The following is a 10,327-nucleotide window of genomic DNA, read 5'->3' on the forward strand; positions in this document are numbered from 1 at the left end:
ATAAAGATATCGAAATCGGAAGTTGATTCGTGAGACAAGTGTTTATATCTTAAATATTAAAATTCTTGCTTCGACAAAAATTTCGGATTGTTTTGCGATTAAATCATTATTATCAGTCGGTGATTCTCGAGGATTCGACTTTTGTAGCGTCGAAATTCCTCGATGAGTGCAATTTTGATCAGTTTGGCTGATTAGCGATGTGACTGTTGCTCATTCCGGTTCACCCGGTAGACGAGAGAGATAGAAGTGGAGTGCCCGTGAGTGTGTCGCATCGCATCCCGTGGCAGCCGGTCCTCACGTTTTTTTTTTTTTTCCTTTCTTTTTCGCCCTTTCACCCTCGGCTTGTCTCGATCCTCCTTGCGACAGATAGACGCGCGCTCGCGTGGAAGCGAGGAACTTGAGCACGAGGGGCGACGAGAAAAAGGAAGATCACGCGTCCTTCCGCTCCTCTCCTGCTCCTTCTGGAGTTCGATTTCCCTCGCGAGGGAGACCCAAGAAGGAAACCGAACTTTGGAAGCAGGAGGGAGGAAAGGTAGGTGGAAGAAAGATTACTCGCGAGTCGCGAGTAATTTTTCTTCCCGCGAACTGACCTTGAGTTTTAAAATTAAGCAATGTGAAATGTTTATCTGTTTTGTTTAACCGGACTGTTGAAAAGGCGTTGTTTCGTCTTACGCTGATCGACTCTGCTTGTGTACGAGTTATTATTAAAAAAGTAAATATATGAGGAAAGACAAGAAAGTCATTATCTTGAGAGAAAAAATATTAAAAAAATAAAAAAGTATATATTTATGTTGTGATACCAATAAAATATATTTATGTGGTGGTACTAATAAATTTTTTTAAAACCTTAGCTTTTTGTAAAAGCTATTGTACAATGAAAATATTTAGATTTAAGTAAATATATTCTTAATTACCTACACCGAATAAATATTTTTATTATTTTGTAAATAGTTTCTCTTTCGCGCGATGTACGTTGTTCAATGGCCTATCAGCTGAGTATTAACAGTAAAAATTAGTTTTGGCAGGTTGTCTACCGGAGCAACCACCTTTCGCGTGAACACCCCTATTCTTAATTAATATTGTCTCGTTTGTTAATATTCTCGCGCGTTCTTTACTGACGTTGACGTTGATGAGTCCTTATTCCCTCCTGTCGCGTAAGAGACATGAATTTATCTTTTTTTTTTTATACGAGCGGGTTGAAAGAAACTAAAAAATAGGATATATTGGATGCATAAGAGTGGACAGGGGGAGAGTGAAGGAAGGAAGACAAAGATCCCTCAGGAAATTGAGACTCCCGCAAACGAAAGCTGGGAGAGGAAAGAGGAGAAATTTTCTTTCGTTCTCAGTTTTCCGAGGCTCGATGCTTGATAGAGAACACGAAGAAGTCTGCTTAAAGGCTCCGAACAAATGAAATGGAACAGAGGCATCGAGATAGCTCGAGTAAGGGACGATAGTGAACTTTATGGCGCGATATTTCGCCGCGGTCAGGAGTTCGTTCTTCGTTACTGGTGAACAAGAGTAATCGGAGCTCTCTTCTTTGCGCTCATTCTTACTCTTCCTTTCTCTCTCCTCTTCCCCCTTCTCTCTTTCTTGTTCTCTTTCTCAATTTCTATATCTGATTTCTATATATATTTCTTTTTCAGTATTTCGTGTCTTTTATAAACTATCTACCAACTACATGTACATTTTAAACTTCTGCTACATATACATGCACAAGAATTTTATTCTTAATTAATTCAAGATATCAAGCAACCTCTCTCTTAATGAATTCGAAACCAAGCAACTTCCCTAAGGTTCTTTATAGCTAATTAGGAAAACTATTTCCTGTTTCAGATCCGACGGAATATGTGGCTACACCACGAAGGCATCTGTAGTTCCTGCGGATGCGAATGCCGTACCGGAGGATCCGGTTCGGGCCTAGCAGAGTCGGCTCGAAGGCAAGTTTGGAGAATACTTATTCGTATTCCTTCACATAACTCTGAAACATTAAATTATCAGAGTAAAAATCAAAAGAGTACAGAATTACCAAAGTAAAAATCGCTTAATTATAATCGCAAACAGCTAAGTTACTTTATCTACGCGCGCATGTTCATTAAAAACCGAGCCTAAATCTAATTCGAATTGAATTTAAATCTAATTAGAAAATTATATTTTTGTTTCAGATCTGGATGCAGAATGTGGCCGACTTTGAGCTGGCAGTATTTTTGGGTGAGTGAAAAAACTAAATAAAAAAAAACTGAACAATGTTCGGTAAATTCAATAGAGTTAAGTTAGTGGTTATTTATAAAAGTCGTGGAGAATAATGCGATTTACTTGGAGATATTTGCTGGATTTTACATATATTATGTATGTGACTTATAAAACATATCGCTCGAAATAATTGGAGGATATTCTTCAAATATCTAATAGATGTTTCACATATATAATGTGTTCTTTCTGGTTAGAGAATTATTCGACATAACTATACATTGTGATCCCCTAATTCGAGCGATGTGTAACGCGCATCAAAATCGCGTTTCTGTGCGTGGAACTCGCAATTATTTTGCCCGCGTCGACTTAGATTTCGTGATTGCGAAGCAATCCAACACGTAACAGTCGCACGTGCTTAGCAATTATTTTGTTCGCATTACTTTCACGATCTTCGCGTTTGGTCTTCAATTTACAATTTTTTGCACGTGACTTCGCGAAAAAGCATCTCGAGAACGTCTGAATTGCTCATATCATGAATAATGTTGCGTTAATGTCGGAATTTATCGTATCTCGATGAATATTCGTCAATTCAAGTCGCAAATTCCAATTTTACTCGCTCATTAAATAAATTCGTAAATTACGTCCCGACATGAATGAGAATTTTTCATCAGTGCCCATCGATTCATTCGGTACTCGTTAAACGCCATTAATCGCGAACGTAACAAAATGAAATATAATCAAACGTGGGAGGCTTGAACGCCACGGGGTTCCGGATGCGGAATCGACGCAGTCCGGGATGCAACGGCGAGTCTCACTGTTGGTTCCGGTTCGACGTGGGTGGACCTGGCTGGACCTGACTGGACATGGCACCATCGGTGGACCTCAGCAAGAAATGGTGAGTGTTGAATTTCAACGCTTACAGAATGCTCTATAATGTAGTTGCATGACGTAAATCGCATTGATTTTCCACGACGAGAGTCAAACTAGAAACTATAAATATACGGATAATTTATTATCCGTAAATTTGGGAGTACAATCTTTTGATAGCATATTTTAAAATTTAAATGGAGTCAGAGAGAGAGAGAGAGAGAGAGAGAGAGAGAGAGAGAGAGAGAGAGAGAGAGAGAGAGAGAGAGATATCTTTACACGAAATCACAGTGATACATTTTGATTTCTCTTTTATCGATGAGAGCGTCTCTAAATTTGACATGTAAGCTTCGTGATTGACTTGCAAACCAATTATTTGGAGGCATTGTCGTTGATAAAAGAGAATTCAGAAGAAGGACCCACGTGTACACGTGTATCAATTGTTGTCACGTGTGTCGTTTGTTGTTTGAAATGTACGCTATATTAATGGACAATTTTGATTGTTTTTAACTGGATAACTATTGACATTTTGATACTTTTGAATTTGGCTAATCTGCACAATATGCTATTAAAATATAGTACGATAATCTTAAGACTCTATATAAAAACATATATAAAATATATGCTATAATGTGTATATTAGAATGTTTATTTTAAGCACATTTATTATTACCTGTTGAGATATATTATGATAAACATATTTTGACGCTCTCACCATGAAATATTTGAAAAATCAGTATGGTATTCAGATTCAAATAGACTTTGCCTTAGGAATTTTTACTTTGATAGTTTACTGTCCTGTCGGTAAACGTAATAATAAGAAACATCGCCACGCGAAAAGTCACGCGTATTTACGCGGCGAGCAGAATTAACTAACAGGATTAACTTAACCTAGGAAATTGAAACTTGATCTCCTATCGATTTGCGTCATACTTATGTCAGGGTTGACTTGGCGAGATGCGTTTAGAACCAAAATGTAACCCGCGTGTCGCATTCGGCGTAGTCTCGCGATTACCTCCGCGTTTCCGGCGGGAGAAACTTCTTTCCTTCTTACACGTCAAAAACGACGAACGTTTTTTTCGACAGACCGAATATCATCGCTCTACTCGACTCGTTCGTGCTTCGAGAGAACACTCTCGAAACGCGTCACCCTCTTCATCCTCTTCTCGGTCCCCTCTTGCTCCTCGCTCTCCTACTTTCTTTTTTTTTTTTTTTTTTTTTTTTTATTATCGGCCGACGCTCGACGTCGAAATGATTTTTCGGGGCTTTGCGTTTCCATGACGATGGTACAGAGCAGTGCGCGGGATTAATACCGACCGCCTGCAGCTTCACCCGTAATCGGGGAGAGGGAAAAATCGCCGCCTCGCCACCTGGTGACCCTGTTCGCGTCGGGAGAATCGGCGGGCCGGATGATAATTGGCGGATTTGCGAAATTATACACGATGATGAAGCGGCGTGTCTCCCCGTCGAGATGTCTTATCTAATCGAAAATTGCCGACGAACAAAATTAATAGGGATTTAATTGGCAGCCGTAACGAGAGGGCAGCGATTGAGAAAAGATTGTTCGATGTGTTAGAGAAGAAAAGAGAGGCCTGTCGGAATTATTAAAATTAAAAGTCGCCTATACGGACGATGTCGCAAAAACTCGTGATTTATTGTGGAGGGACATTTAATTGTGAAGTGCTTCGAAGGCGTTCGCAAGTTGGGTTTACTCTCAGGAAAATAATAATCATAATAACAACGTGAATCGTGATAACGACAAGAACAATAATAATGATAATGAAACGTAATTATTATTATTATTATTATTATTATTATTATTATTATTATTATTATTACTATTATTCTGATAAAGATCGCGGACAGAGAAGCACGAATTTGCACGAAATATTTCCAAAGATAGATCCGTTAATGCGCCTATATCGAGGCAGCGAATCATTAGCGTGGGGGATGCGTTTCCAATACGCTCGCCACTTCTAATTGCGGACACCGCTGCCGCCAAAAAAAAGGGGGACGAAAAAGCGGACTCGAGAGCGGAAGCCGCCGCGATGACGTCGGTGGGTGGGTGGGATCGGGGATGCGATACATTATAGCCGTCTCTCCGATAAACGCGACGAAGCGCTGCGGGCGAAAAGAGATAAGGCATTTCGCGTGCGAACGCGTCCGTATGTTGCCTTAATTTGCGCGGACGACAAACGAACGTTCACTCTATATCGGTTTCCATTCCGTATTTTCGGCGAACGAGCGGCGCGAAAAACGCCGCTGACTTTTTATCGGCGTTTGAAGAATCGCGCGCGCGCGCGCGCGCACGCGAGAGTGGCAATTACGGAATATTTCCATTAACGTTGCGACCGCGATTTGCGCGTGGGAATTTGAGAGCGCGAAATTTTTTTTAATTCGCCAACGAGAGGAATGCTAATGGCCTCTAATATCTACGGTCTGCCCTTCTCCCCTTCTCCTATCCTCCACTCGGTATCTTCCTCCGCGTTTCCCTATTCGGAAAAGAAAACATAATTATACCGGCAAACGGAGAGCTTCCTTTCGAAGTGGAAATCGGTGTCGTCTCTTGCAATTCGTCGGAACAAAAATCGCGCTCCCTCGTAAACAGGCAATAAAGAAGAGAGAGAAAGAAGAGAAAGAAAGAGGGAGAAGTGAGTACACCAGTGCTGTCAATATAATTTGGGTATTCCGAGTATACATACTCGCAGGTATTATCCAGGCAATCAGATAGTAAATATACAGGGTGTCTCAGCTTGATTTCACAATCTCTTGTGAAGGCGTAAAGCGGATTGAGGTGAACACAAAAGTAATAACTCTACGTCCTCATGAGAAATTGTGAAATCATGCTGGGACACTCTAACTACATGTATGCAATGCATATTCGGTTTGCTATTTATTATTGTTAAAGAAATTAATAACCTGGAAATGTAACCTTTCGTGTATTCATTAAATTAACTTTAGCCGCAAGTTGCTTATCCGCGGGACACGTGCGGACGCAAAATAAATCTGCCTTCTCTCGGTTCGAGTAGGCATGAAGCTCTCAAATTAATATATTTGAGTAATATCCGAAAGACTAAGTCGAAATTGATAGTATTACATGGAGAGAATTTTACAATAAAAATTAGTATAGAGTTTTGTAACCGAGGAATAGATCGATATATTCTGTCGACTATGCTTCCATCGTGTATACATTTTTTGTATTTTAGGCACTAAAATGTGCTATTAAAAAATTTCCTATATTCCTAGCGAAATTTACTATATTCTTTAGAAAAATTGAATTTTACTGACAATTTATTTTCCTGGATTACTAAAAACATAGTAAGATTGAAGAAAATTTATGTGAAAAGAAACTATTGGAGTACACATCATGGATATACTACTGCCTTAAAATGAATCAGTGAAACATCACTGAAAACAGTGAATTACAGTTATAAGTGTTGCACTGAAAGTGCTCAGTGCTATACTTATAACTAATATCAGTGATTATTCATTGATTCACTTTAAGAGAGTACCATACCCTAGATTGAGAGAGTTACACGACTTTTGGCCTTACGAATATAAGAGTGTACGAATATAAGGTTGAAAATATTATAATTAAATCCATTAGGATCCAACCTGATTTACATCGTGCACTTGATAAGTGTACTAAATTGTAACTTTCTATTAAATAATTTTAATATTGACGTATATAAACAACGGTATATTAAGCTGGTATAATACTCATTAAGAAGACGCATTGTATCGATTGAATGTGTCGTCGTTGATATGCATTGTCAATATTAAGATTATTTAATAGAAAGTTATTATTTAGTACGCGTATCAAGTGTACGATATAAACTACACTGAGAGAAAAAAATAGTTGGAATAACTATAATCTCACTATATTCTATAGTTCGTTTTGGCCTCAAACATATTTTATAGTTCATCTAAACATGAAGATATATTATAGTAGAATGAATACAGATTTATAGTCATCATCTTATTACTTTATATATATGGTAAAGCCATATCTTTTGAGAATATAGTTACAAGGACCTATATTTGCAAAATATTTCAATTGTATTGACTATATAAAATAGTTAATTTCTTTTACCATTCAATATTTACTATTTTACTATATTTTTTATTTCAAATAATTATAATTCTTGGTAAAAATTTTACACGGGTCAGTTATACTATGCTTATATTGTAAATATTACAAATATTATGGTAACATTTACTATAAAAATTATATTCCTAACTATAATCTTTTTACTATGCCATTATAGTTCCAAATATCATACATTTTTCTCTCAGTGCAGACCATTGTAACTAGAGTTACTTATATGTGAGTTTCAGCAAGCGTTGTGTGTAAGGCCAAGAATCACATGTAACTCTCGATCTAGGGAATGGTAGGGAATCCATGGCGCCGTGTGTACACCGGGGGACGAAGCAGCGGGACGGCGAAGAGCTGGCCCATTATCGCGTCATTAGGGTAGTTTACACGCGGCCGCGGAATCCATCCTTGGATATCGAGTCGTCGGCACATATTCGCCCTTCCGCCCATTCTCTCTCCTGTCCCCCCATGACCCCTCGTTCTCTTACACCCCGTTGATTCGCTTGCTGGCTCGTGTTTGCTCAATCAGTGTAATTAATGAGAGCCAGTGACTCATTGCGGCACGGTCGATTCGATTTCAGTTTCTCGTCGACGGAGTCGAGGGACGGGCTGCTGCGCTCGCGCCCTCGTGGTTTTCGCGTGGCGGAGCTTCTGCGCGGGTAGACACGTGCACCTGCGTGTTTCCGCGACGCTAACGGATAGCTCGGACAGATAGCCGGACGTCTTCCTCGCGAGCAGGAACGGTACGGTAGGGGATAGGCGGAATCGCGACGGGACGAAGATTAATTATAGGGGACGAGTTCCGTGATATTGCGATAGATCGGGAAGGAGACACTCTCGCGCTACGATAGGAAAATACTCGCGATGATTATAATCTCTTACATTAAGGAAAAATATTTGAACATTTATTTTGTGGGATGTAAAGTTTATTTCTGTGAAATCAAGTTTATTTCTGGGAAATAAATTTTATTTCTATGAAAATAATAAACTTTATATCTCACAAGTAAATTTTGAAGTATTTTCCTCTTAATGTATTACAGAGAAAATTTTTGAAAATTTATTTGTAGGATATGAAGTTTATTCACAGAAATAAATTTTATTTCATAGAGATCAATTTTATATCCCACAAATAAATTTTCTAATATTTTTTTCTCACAGCGATCTTGTCAAATAAAAATAAGATTTTATTGCAAAATCTGTAATATATAACTTCTTTATACGCACGAAAAAAAAAAAGATTAATTGAATTAACATGAAGTTTGTTTTTAAAGAATGAATCGACACATTTCGGTTGAAGGATATACATAATTTCTGTGATTCTTGTGACCAAAATTTGTGATTTTAAGGATTAGAAATTCTGTTTCCTTCAATCAAAACACGTCATTCATTAAAATCACAAATTTTACGTTAATACAACCAGACTTTTCTCTCCGTGCGCAAAACTAACTTTCTGCGTTGATGACGATGGAATTAACGGGTCCCTTGCGTACAATGACACTGTCTGTGTTTGTAAAGTACATCAGTAATGGGAGTCGCTACTATTTTAACCGATCGTTTCAGAAAAATTTTTATCGACTGCAGTGTTATATTTATAGTTAAACTAGCAGTTATATGTGTAGCATTTACTGAAGGATACATCGATTGTAGTACTTCAGAGGGAGATTTTTTTATAACTTCAAACATGAAATCATGAATTCATCTCAGGAAAATGGCTGCGTTAAAAAGTATAATTGAGCGAAGGAGATATTTTCGAAAAGGATCGAGTCTCGGATTTGCAAACGAGCTATGTGCTTGTTAATCGTATTACAACGATGACCACAATTTTATTCGTATCGTATTTTATTATCCGAAATAATGAACGAAATCACAGAACGTATATAATGCGGAGGCGGCTGACCGAAACCCGATGTTGCGACAGCGCATTTATGTAAATTTTGTAACGCGGACTGATCGCTCTAATTTCCCAAGCGGAAACACTTTGCGTTTTCCTGGCTACCGCTCTCTAGTCCCGTTCTACGTGTGAGTGCGCATACACGCTCGTCTAGCCGAAATCGATACACGACGATGGTTTATTGGTGCCTTGGTCAACCGGTCGCGCACATAATTGGAATCCGAATCATGCGTCGGCGGTGTGGCGTCCGCGCGCGTGTCCTTCGACCACGTGTCGCTCCGCACCTATGTTAATTAGACGGTTCATAAAAGGGGAGACCTTTGCGTCTCGCGTTTTCTCATCTCTGCCTCGCGCTCGGGATTGTCCAGGAAAAAACCGTGTGCGAAAACCAACGTCTTTATATCCGCGAAGAGATCGTTAAGGATCAATTGTTTCTTTTTACATTATCACGACCAGAAATTTATTCTGTAGTACTGATCTCAATCAGTTATCTGGCTTGTACAAAATAATGTTATTGGGTTCTAATTATTAATGATCATAATTTTTAATAAGATGCCGATTGCACAAGATTTATCAGGAGCCGATAACATCGTCTTACATAACATTGATAACTGATTGGAATCAACCTGATCAGGATTATAGGATAAAATTCGAGTCGAGGTTACACTGAGAGAGAAAAAACAGTTTGATCTGACTAGAATTATGATTATTTTCAAGTCAAATTTTTTAGTTGTTTCAACACGAAGTTGATAGTGGTGACATGCGTATAATATTATTGCCGCTGACGTATAGTAGAATCTAATAGAGAAAAATGATTTTTTCAGACATATATTATAGTAGTTATTTCTCTGTACGATTGCAATTGCAGATATCAAACACTGTCTTTTCTCAATGTATACCTCAGTGTAGTCGCACGTTGAATGTATGAAGTTGGCACTCCACTTTTTGAAATTTATAATTTTGAAAGTTGTTCCAGATTGTTCTGACTTTGTACCACATTGTTCCAAAGTGATATTGCTTCATTCGAAACGGTTTTCGAATAAAATTAATCTTTATTATAGGAAAATTGGCGGAAATAATTACAAAATATCATGACAAAATAAAGTGAAATTGCTTCGTCGTTTAAGCCTAGTATAACTCAGAACAAAAAGATCTCAGTTGGAACAAGAAAGGAAGCATGTGTTTTCTCTTGACGTCGGGTGCTGTCAAATCGATTTTTTTACGAATTTTCGGAGAACGGATGACGCTACGAGTCTCATACTCTAAAATTATAATTCTTAAGC

At 38.4% G+C, this 10,327-nt stretch overlaps 1 protein-coding gene across 2 annotated transcripts in view; it reads left to right on the forward strand.

Annotated features, from left to right (window-relative positions):
- Positions 1 to 1,844: 1,844 nt before the first annotated feature.
- LOC116846648 (protein deadpan-like) overlaps positions 1,845 to 10,327 on the forward strand; it is a 186,141-nt gene continuing 177,658 nt past the window's right edge. Inside the window, exons 1-2 of one of the 2 annotated variants that reach the window (XM_032820759.1) lie at positions 1,845 to 1,937; positions 2,163 to 2,208. The gene's annotated coding sequence lies outside the window, so the exon portion shown is untranslated. Of the gene's footprint in view, positions 1,938 to 2,162; positions 3,086 to 10,327 lie in introns of those variants that run through there. The other variant, XM_032820761.1, reaches the window with a different exon arrangement.

This window comes from Odontomachus brunneus, unplaced genomic scaffold (assembly GCF_010583005.1).
Source record: "Odontomachus brunneus isolate Ranch 3 - 2012 unplaced genomic scaffold, Obru_v1 Obru_scaffold_066, whole genome shotgun sequence".
In the NCBI taxonomy this organism is placed as follows: Eukaryota; Metazoa; Arthropoda; class Insecta; order Hymenoptera; family Formicidae; genus Odontomachus; species Odontomachus brunneus.